This window comes from Pinus tabuliformis, chromosome 3_1 (assembly GCF_031772625.1).
Source record: "Pinus tabuliformis cultivar Carrire ecotype Pingquan chromosome 3_1, CPIR1, whole genome shotgun sequence".
Taxonomy (NCBI): Eukaryota; Viridiplantae; Streptophyta; class Pinopsida; order Pinales; family Pinaceae; genus Pinus; species Pinus tabuliformis.
The window spans coordinates 965,351,167-965,371,402 of record NC_142301.1 but is presented as its reverse complement, the minus strand read 5'-3'; positions in this window follow the sequence as shown (position 1 = coordinate 965,371,402).

Sequence of the window (20,236 nt, the reverse complement as noted above, 5' to 3'; positions counted from 1 at the left end):
AGATTAACATTCCAGAAACATAGGGTCACCGCGAGGTTAAAGGACCGCAAATTGAGAACCCTTATATAACTACATTGTTGAAAACGAAACAAGTAAACATTGGTACAGAGGCAGAAGCCAAATTCACGAAGATTGGAGACTACTGGGATGATGCGACGGTGGATAAGGTCGCTGAATTTCTCCGCGAATACCAGGATTTATTCCCTACCAAGTTCACGGATCTAAAGGGGATAATTGGGGACCTAGGAATGATGAAGATTACATTGAAACTTGACACACAGCCGGTTAAGCAAAGGCCTTACCATCTCAATCCGAAATATAAGGAAAAATTCTGCTTAGAGCTAGACAAGATACTCACGGCAGGCATCATTGAGCCTGTGGAAGAATCTGACTGGGTAAGTCCAATGGTGGTATAGGAAAAGAAGTAGAAGGATGAAATAAGGATATGCATGGATCTCAGAAAGCTGAATGATGCTTGTGTACATGATCCTTTCCCGTCTCCATTCAGTGATGAAGTGTTGGACAATGTAGGTGGCCAAGAAGCATATTCCTTCATGGATGGGTTCTTTGGGTATCATTAGATAAAAATCGCGCCAAAGGATAGGAGCAAGACAACCTTCGCGACTGAGTGGGGTTGTTTTTAGTACACTGTAATGCCGTTTGGATTGAAGAATGCGCTTGCGATCTTCTCGCATGTAGTTTTTGCTGCATTCAAGGAATTTATTCATAAGTTCCTGGAAGTATATTTTGATGACTAGACCATGTTTGGGCTGGTTAAACGCCATGTAGCAAGCTTGCACCTGATTCTGGATACCTGTCGAAGATACCAAATCACGCTCAATCTCAAGAAGTGTCTATTTTGTGTTCCTTTTGGGAACTTGTTGGGTCATGTGGTTTGTAGATAGGGATTGATGGTAGACCTCATGAAGATCACAGTGATACTGAACTTGGAAGTGCCGAGGAGTGTGAAACAGCTGCGCGCTACCTTGGGACATATGAGATATTACAGAAATTTTATCAAAGGCTATGCCCAGATCACCGCGCCTATGGAGAAATTGTTGAAGAAGGATGTCACATTCTGTTGGAACGATGACTGTAAGAAGAGCTTGGATATATTGAAAGAAAATATGGTCACCACGCCGATTCTAGTCTTCCCAGATTGGAAGAAGGAGTTTCATGTACATGTCAACGCGTCATGTATAGTGCTGGGAGTAGTACTGACACAGGCTAGTGGAGAAGGCTTGGACCATCCTATCGCATTCACAAGCTGAAGATTATCCAAAGCAAAGAAGAACTATTCCACCACTGAGTGCAAAGGGCTAGCTATGGTGTATGCGCTCCAGAAGTATAGGCACTACTTGCTGGGAGGCCATTTTAAGATGTATACGGATCACTCCGCACTGAAGTACCTAGTCAATAAGCCTGTGTTGGGGGGGAGAATCTGCAGGTGGCTCTTATTGTTCCAAGAATATGATTTTGAAGTTGTTGTGAAGCCTGGATGACTGAACACGAGACCAAACCATCTGTCACACATCGAAACAATGGAGAAACCCACTAACTTGGAAGAAGGATTGCCTGACGCACAACTATTTACAGTGCGCATCGCGAATGGTCATTTTGAGGATATAAAATTGTTCCTAACGACAGGTACTGCACCGGAAGGATACACTGTCCAACAAAAGAAGGAATTAGTGGTGCGCGTGACAGATTTCTCTGTCATGGCTGGGCATCTATATAAGATGGGGACTGATGAGATATTGCGACGATATGTACTTGAGTTCGAAAGAAGTAGCATCCTCACGAATGCTCATGGGGGCATCGCGGGAGGACATTATGTAGGGAGGGAAACTGCGCAGAAGATTCTACGCACAGGGTTGTGGTGGCCAACCCTCCATCAAGACTCAAAAGAGTATTGCAGGGCGTGTGATGCGTGTCAAAGGATTAACAGGACATGGCGGAGGGATGCGATTCCATTGAATCGATAGACGACGTTGCAACCCTTCGAGAAGTGGGTGATAGATTTCGTGGGACCCATTCAGCCACAAGGAAAGACATGCGCAAGGTACATTATTACCGCGACGGAGTATTTGACACGTTGGGCGGAGGCACAACCTATGAAGGATTGTGCAGACACAACCACTGCAAATTTCCTCTTTGAGCATGTATTGATGTGATTTGGATGTCCGAGGATCTTGATGAGTGATCACGGTACGCACTTCCTGAATGAGATGATTAGCACACTAACAGAGGAATTTCAGGTATACCACCAAAAGAGCATGCCTTATCACCTGCAGGCTAACATGACGGTGGAAGCGTTCAACAAAGTGCTTGAAAATGCGTTGACCAAGGTTTGTAATGCTCAATGAAGTGATTGGGACCTCCGCATACCTGCAATATTATGGGCTTATCGAATGACATGCAAAAAGTGGACTGGGCAAACCCCCTTTAGGCTCGTCTATGGGGTTGAAGTGGTAATGCCTATGGAATACATCATGCCTAGTCTATGCATAGCAACACTTACAGGTATGACGGATTGCGGAGCCCTAGAGGAGAGGCTCGCACAACTGGATGAGCTCGAAGAAGAGATATTTTTGGCTGGATTTCACCAGCAGGTCCAAAAGTAGCGCGAAAAGGCATGGCATGATCAACACATCAAGCTGCGCACATTTAAGGTAAATGACCTGGTTTTGCTATATGATAGTAAGTTTGATAAATTTCTAGGGAAGTTCAGGATGCACTGGTTAGGGCCTTATGTCATTAAGGAGATTATTAATGGAGGAACGGTACAGCTGGTCAAATTGAATGGAGAACCCTTACCCGGAAAGGTGAATGGTAGTCACTTGAAGCCATACACCAGCGTCTGACCATGTGACTAAATGAAGGTAGCATAGTTTTAGTGCTCCAGGCAGCTGAAAGGAGGCGCGAGACTCTAAAATACACTACCCGGGTTGGGGAGCTGTGCGATTGGAGGATGGTGCGAGACAAGGAAGTGTCACTAGGTCTGCAGCAGCGCAAAGGGAGTTGCGCTGCCTAGGGAGAAATCACGCAGGTGGCTGGAAAGTGACTGTTACAGTCACTGTTCATGAAAAGACGGCAGAAGTGAGGCTAAATGGAGTGGGTGGCTGACATTTAAGATGAAATTTATGGCTTAGATCCTTGAAAATATGCAACCAATTCGTCATTAATGAACCGATTTTGGGGGGAATGGTCGGATTTGAATTCAAAATGCCCTATAAATTACAAGTGGTTGTCCAATGAGAAACACTTGGCATTTTTAGTATTCAGTTGTTGAGCTCTCAGACACCTATGGACTGAGAGTTCTTCGAATCTCTCAAGCAAACTCCTGCATTTGTGAACTTGCCTGAGACGACGCGAACATTGTTAGAGAGTGTTATGTCAGCACCCCCAGAAATTATAAATACACAACAAGTAGTAGAGGATCCAACACAAGTAATGGAAACAGAGGCAGAAGAGCTGCTCTAGAAGTAGCTGAAGTATTGGCAGAGGTCCCTAAATCGCCGAGAACGCCGAGACCGAAGCTAACCCCAACCGAGGAGACCGTGAAGGACAAGGAGGGCAAGCAAATTGCCATACCGGTGCGTGCATCACCCAGGAGAAACACACCAAAACCCACTACATAGGAGAAGGGCAGGGCCATAAAATTAGAGGCACAGGAGGAGGACATTGAAGACATCCCAATGGATGACGAGGATGTGGGAGCCGAAGTGGAGGAGGTTGAAACCCAGGGTGCGGACCCTATTACGCGGTTGCCGGAGTATGTCCCTCTACGCAAGCCTAAGTCTAAAGTCCAAAAGGACATTGATGAGAGTAAGACTCCCCTGCAAACCCCTCTGTTGCCGGATGAAATTGCTTTCGACGGTCCACGTTTGGCATGGGTGCCGATAATGAAGCTTGAAGACTGGGACTTGGCGAACCATGAGAAGTTCCCGCACCTGGCGACCAAGTAGCTGATACACCGCATCATAGACACAAATACAAGAATGACCACATTGGATCGGCGAAGGTGGCCCAAGGGTGTAGAGAAGGCAGGATTGCTTAACCTACTCTGGGTTCCACACTGTAACCGCACCTCGGTGACAGTCTTGGTCATCAAGCAGCTACTATGCTTGGTGCATGATGGGTGTCTATGGCTGGAGGAGCCGATACCCATCATAGATATGTTGATTCACTGCATAACGTGCCTGCTGTATACAGGTGAAAATCTGGCAATGATCTTTGGCGGAAAGGGTGGAGAGCAGGCTCTCGTAGAGTCAATGAAGGAGAAATTCAAGCTGGTGAAGAAGCCGCGTGGGTACGCTATCTCCAACATTTGTGACCCCGCTATGAAGGTAGCAACACAGATCCTTGCAGGAAAGGTGATGTGGAAATGTCACGCCGACGAGGTGTCGGCGCTTGTCGTCACGCTCGCACAACAGTGTGCAACAAGAGTCCAGTTTAACTAGTTAGACTACCTTCGTAGAGAGTTCTAGCGAACTGCCGCGAAGCACAAGAGCAAAGCAAGACATTCCACTACGCGTGGCTCTTGCTGTCTATTGTGCTGGTAGCATGGGAGCTACTATAGAACATTCAGTTTGCTTCGGTCACGCTAGACCTCCCTGAAGTAGCGAAGTACGCTTCACTGTGGGTGACCAAGGACACGTAGCGAGTTTGGGACATCAAGATCTTTTGGATCTTGATGGAGATGAATATCAAGATGGCCATCAATCACAAGCCACAATTGTCACCCACGGTGTACGCTAACATGCAAATCTATGCCGAGTTCAAAGTTGATTTCCATCGAGTCTCCAACAGGGTGCAAAAATACCCTGCGTAGAAGTGGTACGACTTACTGTATTTTGCCACGGATGACGCCATAGATGTGGTGCTTGATCAATGGCCGATGGAGTGACGCACTACCACGGACTTGGTGGTGGGTGAAAGCAAGTCCTCCGCGCAGAAGAAGAAGGAGGAGGCTAAGCTGAAGATGGCACAACTGGTTGAGAAGAGGAAAAAGGAAGCCACTGAGAAGGCCCAGGTAGAATATGCAGAAAAGCAGGCAGGTGGAACAGAGTGGGGCTCTGACAAAGGTGCGCGGTCACCTTCGCTTGAGATAGAAGAGGAAGACACAGAACAGCATGACACAAACCCTCAGGAGACGTCTTCCCGCATTAAGCGCCCAATAGAGCTGGAGAAGGGAGGGTCTAGAAAGAAATCCAAGGCGACCAAGACCTCGTTGGACCCTATCACATTGATGAAGGGTGACTTTCATGATATCAGTGACACAGTGAGAGATGTCACCGTGGAGGCCCTACAATAATTTGAACAACAACAGTAGATCATCCTAGGGGCCATCCAGATCAGGTTGTAGGAGTAGCAGACCTGCGCGTCGCAAGCAGGAACGGTGTCTACCAGCTTGGCCATCGGCACTTCAAAGGCTACCGATATGCTGCGCATGAAGGCTTCCAATGCGATAGTGCTGCTGGATGGAGCACTGACCACAGACAATGAGGCTAACAGGCTCACTGTCAGTGCCTTAAAGGGAGTTGGGTTGAACTTGGCAGCGCTTCCACGCGAAGCACTCCACCTCTTGCAGGATGGAGTAATTGCAGAAATGAGGGCCTGAGAGCACCGTGCCCTCCAGGTGATCAATGAACAATAGATGAAAAAAAATATGGCCCTACAGAGAAATGATGCCATCACCGCTGAGACCAAGGTGACCAACTAGAGCAAGAAGATCATGCAGGTCATTGAGGAGGCATGCAGAATGGTCCCAGAGTTGGCCATTCTGGAGGAAGAGCCAGTCGAGGTACGCATCCATAAATTGGCCACAGGGGTGCGTGACACTCAGACTGAGATGGCGCGGGTTCAGTTGGAGTTGAACCTACAAATTACCAAGCTACAGCTGAGGGCCCAGCCCTCCACACTGCCAGATGTAAAGGAATAGCAGGCGACCGCTATCACAGAGGTAGTAGCGGCAGTGGAAAGTGTAGTAGCAGACTACATGGAGTTGTTCGAGCAATCATTTGAGGTCCTGACAAGCTTGCAGGAGGACCGAAATGTACAGAGGGTGGAGACGGAAGTGTGCGAGCTACAATAGCGCTACGATGAGGTCAAGGGCACAACGTGAACTGTTGCGCTGACACAGAGGCTAGCCAAGCTGCAAGAGGCCAAGCAGTTGAAGGAACAGGTGGACGCAGTGCTGCACAAGGAAGCAGTGTTGAAGGCGCGACTAAAGCCCTGGCTGGAGGAAGCTTATGCAGTCACAGGAAATATTGAAGGCAAGCTTGTGACTCTGTAAGCGATGCACCAAAATATTCAGACTGACAGCGCAGGAGCAGTGACTGAGAAAACAGTGGAAGATGCGAAGCAAGAAGTAGCTCAGTCATGACCGAGGTTGCGGTCATACGGGTTGAGCTGGATGGGCTTCGTGCAAAGATCTCCACGGCCGAGTGACTCGAGGGCGAGTCAGGATGTTTGTGTTGGGGGCTTGTTGGCAGTGGGATCCCTCAAGGGCAGTTTTGGGGTAAAAAGCCCATGTTTGAGTTAAATTTTGTAATAAAATGGTAAAGTCTCTGCATTTTGTGGTCGCAAAGTGCGAAGGTGTTATGTGTCAAAAAGTGTAGTCTGCCCTTAGTTTTGTAAAGTAAAGTTGGTTGTAAGAGACCTACCCATGGTCCGCGGACCATGGGATTGTATAAAAAGAGATAAGCTCTAAGTAGTTAAAATAATGAAGAGAATGATAGATCATGTAAGAGAGTCGTAGCTCTGAAGTAGGAAGTCTAAGTCTTGGGTTGTAGCATAGATAGAGGCTTTGTAGCTGAGTGCACAGAGGCCTAGGGTAGAAGTCTGCAGCTGAGTGCGTGGACCCCTGCAGCTGTGTGCACAGGGTGGACAAAGTTGTAAACACTTGGAAGATATTAATAAAGAAAGATATTATGCAATTCCTATGTCTTTGTTCTGTTATTGCATCTTGATATGTTATGTATGAATTTCATTTATTATGTTTATATGATGCGCGAATGAATACAAATACATTGGGTAACTGAATGCGATCAAGGATATCTGTTTACATAGTGATAACTTTAATTATTTGATAAGATAACCAAAATGCTTAGACTAATTAGGGAATCTGCACAGCATGCTGCCATAGCAGCACGAAAGTACCTCAGCAGCAGGTTATGGCTGCGCGAAGGTTGATCATACCCTTTTGCGGAGGTATTGAAGGATGGAATAAAGGGCTCGACTTGCAGGCCGTAGAGCGAAGCAACCTTCGCGAAGGCAGGGATAGAGGAAATCAAATGACGTCACAACCATCTCAGGGTGCGAAAACTTGGTTCTAGCATCCTCCCATACCGCTATAAGTGAGACTTCGGTTCGTGCTCCGCGGGTTGATGACGAAAGGGCCAGTAGTCTAGGGATTTGTTTGGATAATTAATGTAGAACTTGGGTCAGGCCCCATCAAGCCAACACCCGTCGATTGCAACATCACAATCGGTGATCGCATATTCTTATTCTCGCTCTGCCAAAGTCCTTCCGACCTGCCGATTGCGATGTGCGAGACCCTCCCCGGATGAGATATTTTATGTAAAGCATCCTATAAACCATCACGTTCAGCTTATTGTAAAATCACTATTAAATCAGTGTTAAGGCTCCTCCTCCCGTGTTGCAATTGCAATAACCACAAGCATGGATCAACAACTTAGATCAACACTTCATTCCATTTCCACTCCACGAGACAACGAGAGTATTTCTAGACTTTTCTTCAGCGACATGGTTATTAAATAGAGCAGAGAAAATAGGCAGCAAGACACGGAGCACAAGAAAATGCGGCACGAGACACAGTGTGACAATAATGGCACTCACAACATGCCTACCAGTAGGATAAACACTCTAAAACAACACAACAAGATTCAAGGGGCCAGATATATGGATTTCCACAGATATAATGCCACACTACAATAGTTTTCTTAATTATTGTAATAGTTCATACAAACTTCCATTTTGTATTTGTTGGGTCCCTATAATACTAGTGATTACCCCATTACTATTGTAGTTGTACCCCTTATTAATATCGTTGTGCCCCTATTATCCCCATATTGTTATTTCTGTGCCCCATAGAATCCCTCTATTGTTATTTTTGTGGCTTTATATTATTATTGTTAGGTCGTCTAGGTTATATTGTGACTCCTTATACTCCTATATATAGAAAGGAGGTTTTGTCATTTGAATCATCCAAGAATGGTTCATTTATGTAATGTAAAGGAGGTTGCCCCCTCGAAGAGCCTGAATTATAAGTCGTTGATCTATCTTTTCTATCTTTTTCTTGAGTTGGTTTCATAACATTTGGTATGAGAGCTTTGGATTCTAGGGTTTCGCTGCTCCAAACAGGTCATCGTGGAATTTTCGCTAGAACTTTTTTTCTACGACGTTTCAGAAGCTAAAAAAAAACCCATTTGAGAAGACATCGCGCTGAATCTCGGAACTAAATTTCAGAGCTTTTCGCACTATATTTGTGGAGATATGATTTGAGGAAGTTTTTCTTTTTGCAGACTCCTGACTTACATTCCAAACAGGTGACCTGGGGAAAATCGTCATAACTTTCTCTCTAAGCATCGGATTGAAATTTCATAAAAAGCTACAGAAATAGGATGGACTTTAGTTTCTTGTATATCTTTTTCAGAGCCAAAGGTCGAAACAAGGACACGTGGCACGTCGTACAAGTTCGCTCTACTGAACTAGTCTATAATCAGGTCACTGTGGGAGATTTGACATAACTCTTCCTTGGAGAATCCAATTGGGATCAGACTGGTGGCATTAGAAAGAGGACAGAGAGTGCTACTACAGGTCGTAATTTCAGAACTGGATGATCAGAAATTACAAAGATACATCAGAGGCAATATCGAGCTCCTACAAAGTAAAAAAAAGGTGTGTAGATTTTTTTAAATTTTTGCTTAAGCTTGGTTTGAAAAATTATTTTGAAGGAATTCAAAGGGCATAGTAGAGCATTGTTATCGGTAACTGATACCCAAAGGAAAGAAAATACAAACACCTAGTAAGCAACCTGAAAGCAGTAGCATGACTCATGAAGAAGAGGAAGAAATGCTACATGATATATCAAAATTACAAGAACAAGTGCAACAAATGTCAATCTCACAAAAGCTAACAGAAGCTACGATAAATGGCATGGAATCTAAGATAAAGGGCGTGGAAGCTAAGATGAATGGCATGGAAGCTAAGATGGATGATTGGAAGACAGATTTGAAGACATACATGGAAGAATTGAAGATAAATATGAATAAGTTGCTACAAGAAATGGTCACTAATGGTGAAAGGGTAGTAAAGGAAACTCATGATGAGAACAAAAGAAATGTTAATCATGATTCCATAGACCCTAATGTTGGATCGAAGACCCACCATATTCCAAAAATCGATATGAGGAAGTTTGATGGCAAGGATCCCGTAACATGGATATTACAGATGGAGCAATTTTTTGATCTCAATAATGTGCAAAACACACAAAAGGTACGTATTGCAACTTTATATTTGGAACCAAATCAGTTTGTATGGTATCAATGGATTTGCTCTTGTAAAAAAATTATCACTTGGGCAATTTTTACGGAAGAATTGACAGCACATTATGAGGATACAAAAAGCAACACTTTTTTTAGCCAATTGATAAGTCTCAAACAAAAGGGTTCAATAATGGAGCACATTGAGGAGTTCCAAAAATTGAACATAAGGGTAAAAAATATTCCAGAGGAGCATAGGATTGATGTGTTCATAGGGACTTTAAAGGATAATATCCAACATGATGTTCGCCTTTGGGAACCTGATTCATTAGAGAAGGCATTCAGGTTAGCAAGAAAAATGGAAAGCAAAATTATGGCAACCAGGAAGCACACCACTCACAACTATAAAGATGGAAGTGTTGTTGCCCCTAGTCTTCCACAACCTATAAGGTTGACACCACAACAATTGGAAGAAAAAAGAGCAAAAGGGCTTTGTTACAGTTGTGATAGCAAATACACTAAAGGTCATAAGTGTGCTGAGAAGAAATTATTCTACATAGATTGTGAAGAGGAAGAAGAAAAGGAGCAAGAAAGGTCAAAAGAAGAGGATATACTCCAGGAACAAAGCCTAGATAAAGAAGAAATGAATCCGACCATATCTTGTAATGCATTGGCTGGAATTACCACTCCTCAAACCATCAAGATAGAAGGACAAATCAAGAAGAAAAAGGTAATAGTGTTGATTGATTCAGGAAGTGCCCACAATTTTATTCATTGTAAGGTAGCAAAAGAATTGAATTGCTTCTTATATCCAGCACCAGAGTGTCAAGTGATGGTTGCAAATGGAGGAACAATAAATTGCTCAGGAAAGTGCCATAATATCAAGCTATCCATGGGAGAATATGTATTGACTAGCCCAATGCTTTCCATTCCAATGGGAGGTGTTGATGTTGTACTAGGAGTCCAATGGCTACAATCCTTGGGTACAATAGCTTTTAATTTTCAAGAACTTTTCATGAAATTTTCTGTGGAAGGAAAGGAAGTTGAATTAAGGGGTATTGCAGGGAAACCGGGAAAGATAATCAGCTCTAACAGTATGACAAAGTTTCTAAAAAAGGAACAAAGAGGTGTAATTGCACAATTATGTTCGCTAGATGTTTCCACATTGGAATCATCTATTTCTCCAGATCTCCAAAAAGTCTTGGATAATCATTCCAAGGTATTTGAGACTCCCAAAGGTCTCCCACCTATTCGTGATCATGATCATGCTATTCATCTGATTCCAGGAAGTGTTCCTCCAAACATCAGGCCGTACAGATATCCCTATGCCCAAAAGAGTGAAATTGAACGTATGGTTGCAGAAATGCTAGAGGCTAGTATAATTCAACCGAGTCAAAGTTCTTTCTCTGCTCCAGTAGTATTGGTGCACAAGAAGGATGGATCATGGCGCATGTGTCCGGATTATAGGGAGCTCAACAAGCTCACTATTAAAGATAAGTTTCCCAATCCTGTCATTGATGAATTACTGGATGAATTGCATGGATCAATTTACTTCACCAAGTTGGATCTTCGTTCAGGATATCATCAAATCAGAATGAAGACTGAAGACATTCCGAAAACAACATTTAGAACTCATGAGGGTCATTATGAATTTTTGGTCATGCCTTTTGGCCTTACCAATGCACCTTCAACATTTCAAGGTTTGATGAATTCAATTTTCAAACCATTCCTTAGAAAATTTGTGTTAGTATGTTTTGATGACATACTAATCTACAACAAGTCTTGGAAGGATCATGTTGAACATGTTGACAGAGTGCTACAACTATTGGAGGAGAAACAATTATATGCAAAAAGATCCAAATGTTTCTTTGGAGTACAAGAGGTTGAATATCTGGGTCATATTGTATCTCATGAAGGAGTTAAGGTAGACCCTAGCAAAATTAAAGCCATTAAGGAATGGAAAATTCCCACATCCATAAAGCATCTGCGAGGATTTCTCAGGTTGACAGGGTATTATCGCAAGTTTGTTAAGAATTATGGGAGAATAGCAGCATATCTAACAACATTATTGAAGAAAGATGAATTTTCATGGACTCCAGAAGCAACAAAGGCATTCGAACATCTTAAAGAGGCAATGTGCCAAGCACCGGTCTTAGCTACACCGGACTTCACAAAAACCTTTATTGTGGAATGTGATGCTTCAGGAAATGGAATTGGTGCTGTTTTAATGCAAGATGAAAGACCCATTGCTTTTGAAAGTCGTCCAATCAAGGGAAAGTTTTTACACAAAGCTATTTATGAGAAGGAAATGTTGGCAATACTCCATGCACTTAAGAAATGGCGACCCTACCTAATGGGAAGACACTTCAAGGTAAAAACGGATCATGATAGCCTTAAATACTTTTTAGAACAAAGATTATCCTCTGAAGAGCAACAAAAGTGGGTCAAAAAGATGTTGGGTTATGACTTTGAAATCATCTACAAAAAAGGGAAGCAAAATGTGGTGGCAGATGCACTCTCAAGAAAGGATGAGGATGTGGAAGCATTGTTGTGCGCCATTTCTATTATCCAACTAGATTGGATAAACGAAGCAAGGGAGGAATGGAAGAATGACGAAGAAGTGTGGGCACTTATTCGAAAGTTACAACAAGATTCCAGTATGTCTGATACATTTAGCTGGCAAAATGATTCGTTATGGTACAAAGATCGCTTATACCTCTGTAAGAATTCCCAGCTAAAACAAAAGATTCTTATGGAATTGCAAACTTCTCCCTTAGGAGGGCACTCAGGATTTTTAAAAACTTACCACAGGGTTAAGAAGGAATTTTTTTGGGATGGCCTTAAATCAGATATTCAAAAGTTTGTGGCGGAATGTTTGGTTTGCCAACAAAATAAAGTTGAAACAATTAAGACACCGGGTCTATTACAACCTAAGCCAACGTTTGGGAGGAGGTTTCAATGGATTTTATCACAGGTTTACCCAAGTCTGAGGGAAAGAGTGTCATCATGGTGGTAGTTGACAGACTTACCAAATATGCACACTTTTGTGCATTATCACATCCATTTAAAGCCAGTACAGTTTCTACCGCATTTATGGAAACAATTCAAAAGCTACATGGAAACCCAAAGATTATTGTAAGTGACAGAGATCCCATTTTCACTGGAAATTTTTGGATAGAATTATTTTCTTGTCTTGGTACTCAGTTAGCTCATAGCTCATCTTATCATCCTCAATCTGATGGGCAAACTGAGATAGTAAACAAATGTTTGGAAGGATATCTTCGTTGCTTTGTATCTGATAAACAGTCACAATGGGTCAAATGGTTGCCTCTGGCTGAATGGTGGTATAACACTTCCTTCCATACAACAACAAAAATGACCCCATTTATGGCACTTTATGGGTATCAGCCACCATCCATCACATCATATTTAAGAGAAAATTCTAAGGTTCAAGCAGTAGAACATCACATCGAACATCAACAACAAGTCCTCCAACTCTTAAAGGATAACCTCATGTTGGCACATAATAGAATGAAACAACAGGCAGATCAACATCGTAGCGAAAGAAGTTTTGATGTAGGTGATTGGGTATTCCTACGGCTAAAACCATATAAGCAAATGTCCCTCAAGCAAGCTAAGAAGGATAATAAATTATCACCAAAGTATTATGGTCCATACAAGGTGTTGCAAAAGATTGGTACTATGGCATACAAATTGGAGCTTCCTGCAGCTTCTCGATTGCACCTAGTTTTCCATGTTTCATGTTTAAAGAAGGTTATAGGTGACAAGCTCCCAGTTTAAACAATATTGCCAGAACTTGACGAGGAAGGAAAAATTATATTGGAACCGGAAGCAGTCATAGAAACAAGAACTCGACAGCTACGAAATCGATCAATTTCGGAGTATCTTATCAAGTGGAAGAACTTATCCGCTGAAGATTCCACATGGGAGGATGAGAATTTTATACAGAAGCATCCAGAACTTCTCAAGCGTTGAGGACAACACTTTTTTGAAGGAGAGGGGCATGTTGGGTCCCTATAATATTAGTGATTACCCCATTACTATTGTAGTTGTACCCCTTATTAATATTGTTGTGCCCCTATTATCCCCATATTGTTATTACTGTGCCCCATAGAATCCCTCTATTGTTATTTTTGTGGCTTTATATTATTATTGTTAGGTCGGCTAGGTTATATTGTGACTCCTTATACTCCTATATATAGAAAGGAGGTTTTGTCATTTGAATCATCCAAGAATGGTTCATTTATGTAATGTAAAGGAGGTTGTCCCCTCGAAGAGGCTGAATTCTAAGTCGTTGATCTATCTTTTCTATCTTTTTCTTGAGCTGGTTTCATAACAGTATTCGAACTTTGTTATAACAGAAATCCCTTAAAATCTCAGTGTTTTATTAATCAGATACAACATATCTTGTAGTGGTAGATTGGATCTAGCCCAAGTGGCAGATATGTAATGGGAGACTCTTCTCTATAAATATGTAGACTTTCGACTCTCCACAGGAGGGGGATGGAGGTGGGGAGAACCATTACGGTACATATTTTTAGTTAATAGAAATATAGTTGCAACAACTCTGTTTTGACCTGAGATTCATTTGGTTTCAGTCTCATCCTATCATGCTCCTTTCTTAGTTATTAGTTTTCACACCTTATTGATTACTTGGAATTCAATGTTGTATTGCTCCAACTTCCTTCAGTTTTCTATGATCACTATGAATGTCTTACCCACCTTAGGAAACCAAAGATGCCTCAACTTCCATAAAACAATGTTGTTTTTTGTTGTTTTTCTTTGACTGAATCCATGCCCAATGGTGGCTACCCTCACACTCTTTCCCCCGAAATAACAAAAAAGGAGATCAGAGTTAGTCATCTGAGTTTTGAGCTTAACACAGTGATTTTATAAATATTTTGAGAGAGCCCTCTCAGACTAGAAGGACTAAATTCTAGTTAAAATTTGGTTTGAAATAGTTAGATTTGGTTGAAGGTTGATACAACCCAACTTGTCCCAGCCAAGTGATAACAAACTCCAAAAAACACCTACAAGCCTCTATGACAAGTATGCAACTGATGACATAGGTTAAGGAATCATGCAATAAGTTAGTGATAAACAGTGCCTAGTCTGCCAACTGCATCACCAAGACCAAAACCTCCAACTCCTCAAGCAACAATGACAACTTGTCTAAACACCCCCAACACCTATAGCAACATCTCTAACTCCTGTAGAAGCATCTCCAACTCCTGCACCAACAACAACATGTCATCCAACTACCTCCAACATTGGTGGAAGCACCTCCAACATATGTAGAAACATATCTAATGCTTCAAACACATGTAGAAGCATATGCAACACATGTAGCATCACTGCAACCACCTAAAAAAACAAAATCATATGATAAGCCAATCATAACATGCCTTTCATCCATCTCTACTCAACCTCCAAATCACGTCCACTAAGTCATGCCACAACCAAGTTGACATCAATGCCAACCAATAGGACCACCAAGACAAACATCCATCACATATGCATATGACAAGCAAAACCATGGCCATGTTGACATCAACTCCAACACAACAATGCGAACAAAATTCTCCTTTGGCATTGATGTCAAACTCAATCCAACATCTGAGGCTGATCTACATACACTCTCCAAAACTAAAGCTGCAACTCTGAAGCTGATCTCTATACATCCAAATTCTCTCCCCCTTTGAAATCAATTATAAAGGGCCATCCTTACACTGAAGAATAATGCCAATAATGTCGGATGAGAGTAGGAATCCCCCTATCATACTCAACACCATACTGATGCAACCCAAAGATGTATCTCCTGCAATATAAGGATATGAAACAAGAAACTCTGCTGCCAACACCTCTAGTCAATATCATGCAACCTCTCAAACTGAACATTCTCCCCTTAAGCATGTAATGACGCTGCAATCACACTCTCTCTACTATTGAAACACATATGCCTACTGCAATAAGCCTCCTTTCCAAGCGTAAGAGACTACTATTCATGAAACATGACTCTAACTGACTTTGAGAAATTATATACCATGAAGTACAATACATACAATGCTTCATGGATCAAATACATAGTTGTGACAAGTACATAGGAATGCCATATGACTCCCCTACACCTGTCATCAACCAAGACTTCTATGGAACCTAGTTTACATCGTGCACCCAATGTAGTGGGGCTACATCAAAGATATACAAAATAAGACATAACTTGGACTTCCATTGAACCATACATAGCTAATGACAAGACATACTAGACACCATGGGTCTCTCCATGAGCAATACACCCAAAATATGACACAATGATAGTACATGGATTTTACAACTGCACACAATGACACTCTCTTCTATACATGCCCAAAACATGAAATAACATGAGTACACGACATTAATGAGCAAATATATATGCACCAATATGTAGTAGCAACAATAGAAATACTATCCTAATCATATGCTAGTGCATGGCTACTTAACACCTTGTCCATCGCCATCCCAACAATGAATATCCTGCAGAAAAATCAAGATAACCAGTAGCAACCACCATGATGCTCCACATGTGCATTGACAACAAAATCAACTAAAATTAGCAACATAAAAATATGTCACAAAGCAACACAATATCTCATCGATCAGCATGCATCAAAATATCATGAGCAACAACAACCATCCTCCTCATGTCTCATCCAACCTAAAACACATGAGCATCAACATGATGCATCTAGAAATAGAATATATAAGTGTTAATATGCCAATACATCAACTAATCTCAATGGAAGAAATCATCAAAAACTAACTCAAATTAATGCTAAGCATATGCACTGCATGCTCCTAGATAGGAACATAATACCAACCATCTGCAACTCCATTAGGAAGCACATATGCTCCCCATGAATGTGTGATCCTCCATCACACCATGACCATGTGCATAAGATAACCGTGTCGCTGCCATACTTCCAATGATGTTAACAACAACTCAACATGAAACTGCTCCAAAAACCATTAGTAACATATGTACATGGCTAATCAAACTAAAATCAAACTGAAATAGAGATAGATCTGAAATGAAAATACACATCAAACCTCATTAACTCCCCCAAAACACATGCATCTCCTAAAATATGCAGATTTGTCTTCAAGTACTCTTCCAAAGTTGGTTTCACATCAAGAATATTCATGCAACTCATGATGCAACCATGTGCTCCCCCTGAGACCATGCATGCCTAAGTTTTTGATGGGAGTTCCTTGCTCCTCTTTTCTCCTCCATACTTTCATTTTCTGATCCTTCTTCTTCTTGTACGATTTTCCTTGCATATCTTCCTATTTCTAATTGAATCTCCTATAACACATGGAAAACTTGCAATCCTTGGCCTTATGGCGAACATTTTCACACACAAAAATTATTATTGGACCAAGGAATATAGGAATAGGTTGATGTCTTCTATTGATATGATATCTATTCCTTACATGTGCCCTACCTCCAATAACCCTATGCCCAAAATCATTGCATGGGAAACAATAACCATAAAAAATTGTTATGCCTGACAGATGGAGATCTTCTTTGAATGCGTGATTGAGATTGTATCTCATTTTGCTACTTCTTTTGGTGAGAATATTTGATCTCTTCATTATTGCAAATTGTTGCTATAAGTTCACGTACTCCACAATTGTAACATTTGCCAATTTTATTCTTCTTCTTTGACCTCCTTCTCTTATACTTCAACTTTTTGCATGGCTACTAATTTTTTTGATGATTCTCCTTTTTCATGCTACTGCTGGCTGCTCCAAAATTTTCTGATTTTCTTCTTGTTTCTTGAGCATTAGATATGATCGTTGCTAGTTCTTCTCTTGTAGATTTTGCTTCAAATTTCAATTTTTGACACTCATCCTCTAGCTCCTTGTATTGCTTCCTCAACCCATTTTCAATTTTCCTTCCTTCTTCCAGTTGAGTCTTCAAATATGGAATTTCTTCTTTGAATGCACACTCCTTTTCATCAAACATTTGCAACAACATCTGTTGATATTTATTTTTAGCCACGAGTCTTTGAATTTTTGCTTCTAGTGGCATTATCTTGGATTTATCATCATCTTCGCTATCACTAGAGCTTTCATCTTATTCTTGTGAGGAGGATTTATATTTCACTGCAACAAGAGTAGAATCCTTTGCATGGTTCTCCATATTTGAAATCTACAATTTTCCTCCAAAATACAAATTTTTCAACTTGTCCAACATCTCTTTTGCAGCCTCACAATGCTTGACATACATCTTATTAGATATTGAAATTCCATGCATGATAATCTATTTAACTTTATCATTAATTTCGTCTCTAACTCCATATTCTACTGACAACAAAATATTTTCATCAAGGGATAGAAAATATGAATCCAACTTTTCTCTCAAGTTGTAAATTTACTTTTATGAACTACTGGAACTCCTTGCTGATCCATTTCAGAAAATTTGCAAAAATTATGCCAAAAACTCCAAGATACATACTCCAGCGATCAAGATGCAACCGAGGGCCCCTCTTTGATACCAATTGTTGAAAACTAGATCACTATTGAGAGCGGGGGTTGGGGGTGAATTAGTAGTGAAGGCACTTATAACATTTTCTCCAAATTATTAATATTTAATCATGCATGAATTGAAACACACAAATAATGATTAGAGCATAAAAAATTAACATGAAATCATGAAAACCATTCAACATGGACATAAGTATTTCCAGTGGAAAACCCTCTCTAGGGAAAAAAACGACCCATTGTTGTTGCGCTGCTCAAATATTCTATTAGTCAAGCAAATTCTTTACATAGAGATATAGATATGACTACTATCAAATGGAGACTATTTCTCATGTGTATCTATGGACTACCATCGGCTGAGGGTCACCACGATCAACGATCCTTGCCCAATTACTCCTGAACTATCAATCAACTCTACAGACTCTGATCTGTTGGAAGCCACCACAACCAACAAGCCTTTCCTAGTTTCTGCCGAACTATCCAACCACCATTGGATTGAGAAAACTTCTCACTTATATTGATTTCACCGGAGTCCTCTAACTCCACTCCTTTATGTGGTTCTCATTACAAAATATTTCAGATTGGAAATGAGAACTACTCAACATGAGCACTACAACAACGTATCATTAAAGCACACAAAATCTAAATCAAAACTACAACAAAAAATCATCACCATCTCACCAAACACATCTACGAATCCACACTTTATCGCCTCACTCATTGCACATAAAGGATGGCTAAAACATATTATGGTTATCTCCTACAACACCTACAAACTACTTCATAAATTCTGGATTTAAAAAATCACACAGCTTGCACACAATCCTCCAAACTCATAGTCACTCCACACACAAGAGATTCAACCATACTAACATTGAGCTTCCCCCAATATATATATGAATTGAGGTGCTCAACTTAATAATTACCAATAACCACTGAGCTTCACAAACCCTGTTCATATGCTTTATTTGATCTAGATTCATCTCATTGACTTGATCAAGCCACTAAATCCAATTTCCTTTTGATATTTTCAACTTTGATTAGCTTTTATAGGACCCATTAACTTTTCCTACCATATGCCAAAAAGTTCCAAGAAAGAATGTCTCTATAATACCAAAATTAGCTAAGTTGCGCGAGGAATCCAAATAAAAACTCGTGAAAAGACTTGTTCGCACATACAACACTGCAAAAACTCTACTGGGGCTCCTCAGTCACTCCCACAGGCCTGCCTGCCAGTGACTGTAAAGTTTGAGTCACTCCCATGATTCACCATCCATTCGACTGGGTAGAGGATGAAGGAAAAACACAACCAAGTTAGCCCAAATCTCTTCCAAACTTCATGAACACCTTCATCAGCTCTGGAACACACCTCCAAGCATTTGTGACAATTTTGCAACATATGAAATAAGCCAAGGACTCCTGTAACAAGTCAGTGACAAATCGTCCCTAGTGTGCCAACCTCATCACTAAGACCAACACCTCCAACTCCTTAAGCATCGATGACAACTTGTCTAAACACCTCCAACACCTGTAGCAACATCTCTAACTCCTGTAGCAACATATCCAACTCCTGCAACAACAACATCATGTCATCCAACTGTCTCCAACACTGGTATAAGCACCTCCAGCATATGTAGCAACATATCCAATGCTTCCAACACATGTAGAAGCATATGTAACATATGTAGCAACACTCCAAACACTTGCAACAACAAAATCATATGACAATCCAATCATAACATGCCTTTCATACATCTCTACTCAGCCTCCAAATCACCTCCACCATGTCATTGCACAACCAAGTTGACATCAATGCCAATCAATAGGACCACCAAGCCAAACATTCATCTCACATGCATATGAATAGCAACACCATGAGCCTGTTGACATAAATTCCAACACTACAATGCCAACAAATTCATGAATACTAAGAGAACATGGAAGTGGAGGTAGCTACTTTCAGCCTAAAGGGAAAAGCTGACATCTGATGGGATGATATGAAAAATGTAAAAGGTATAAAAGAAGAAGAGTTGTCCTGGAAGGAATTTAAGGAATATTTCAGGAACAAGTATCTATTTGAGAGATACTTCGACAACAAGGCTAAAGAGTTTTATGAACTCATATTGGGAAAAATGTCAGATGAAGATTATACCACCAAATTCTTAGATTTGTATATCCCA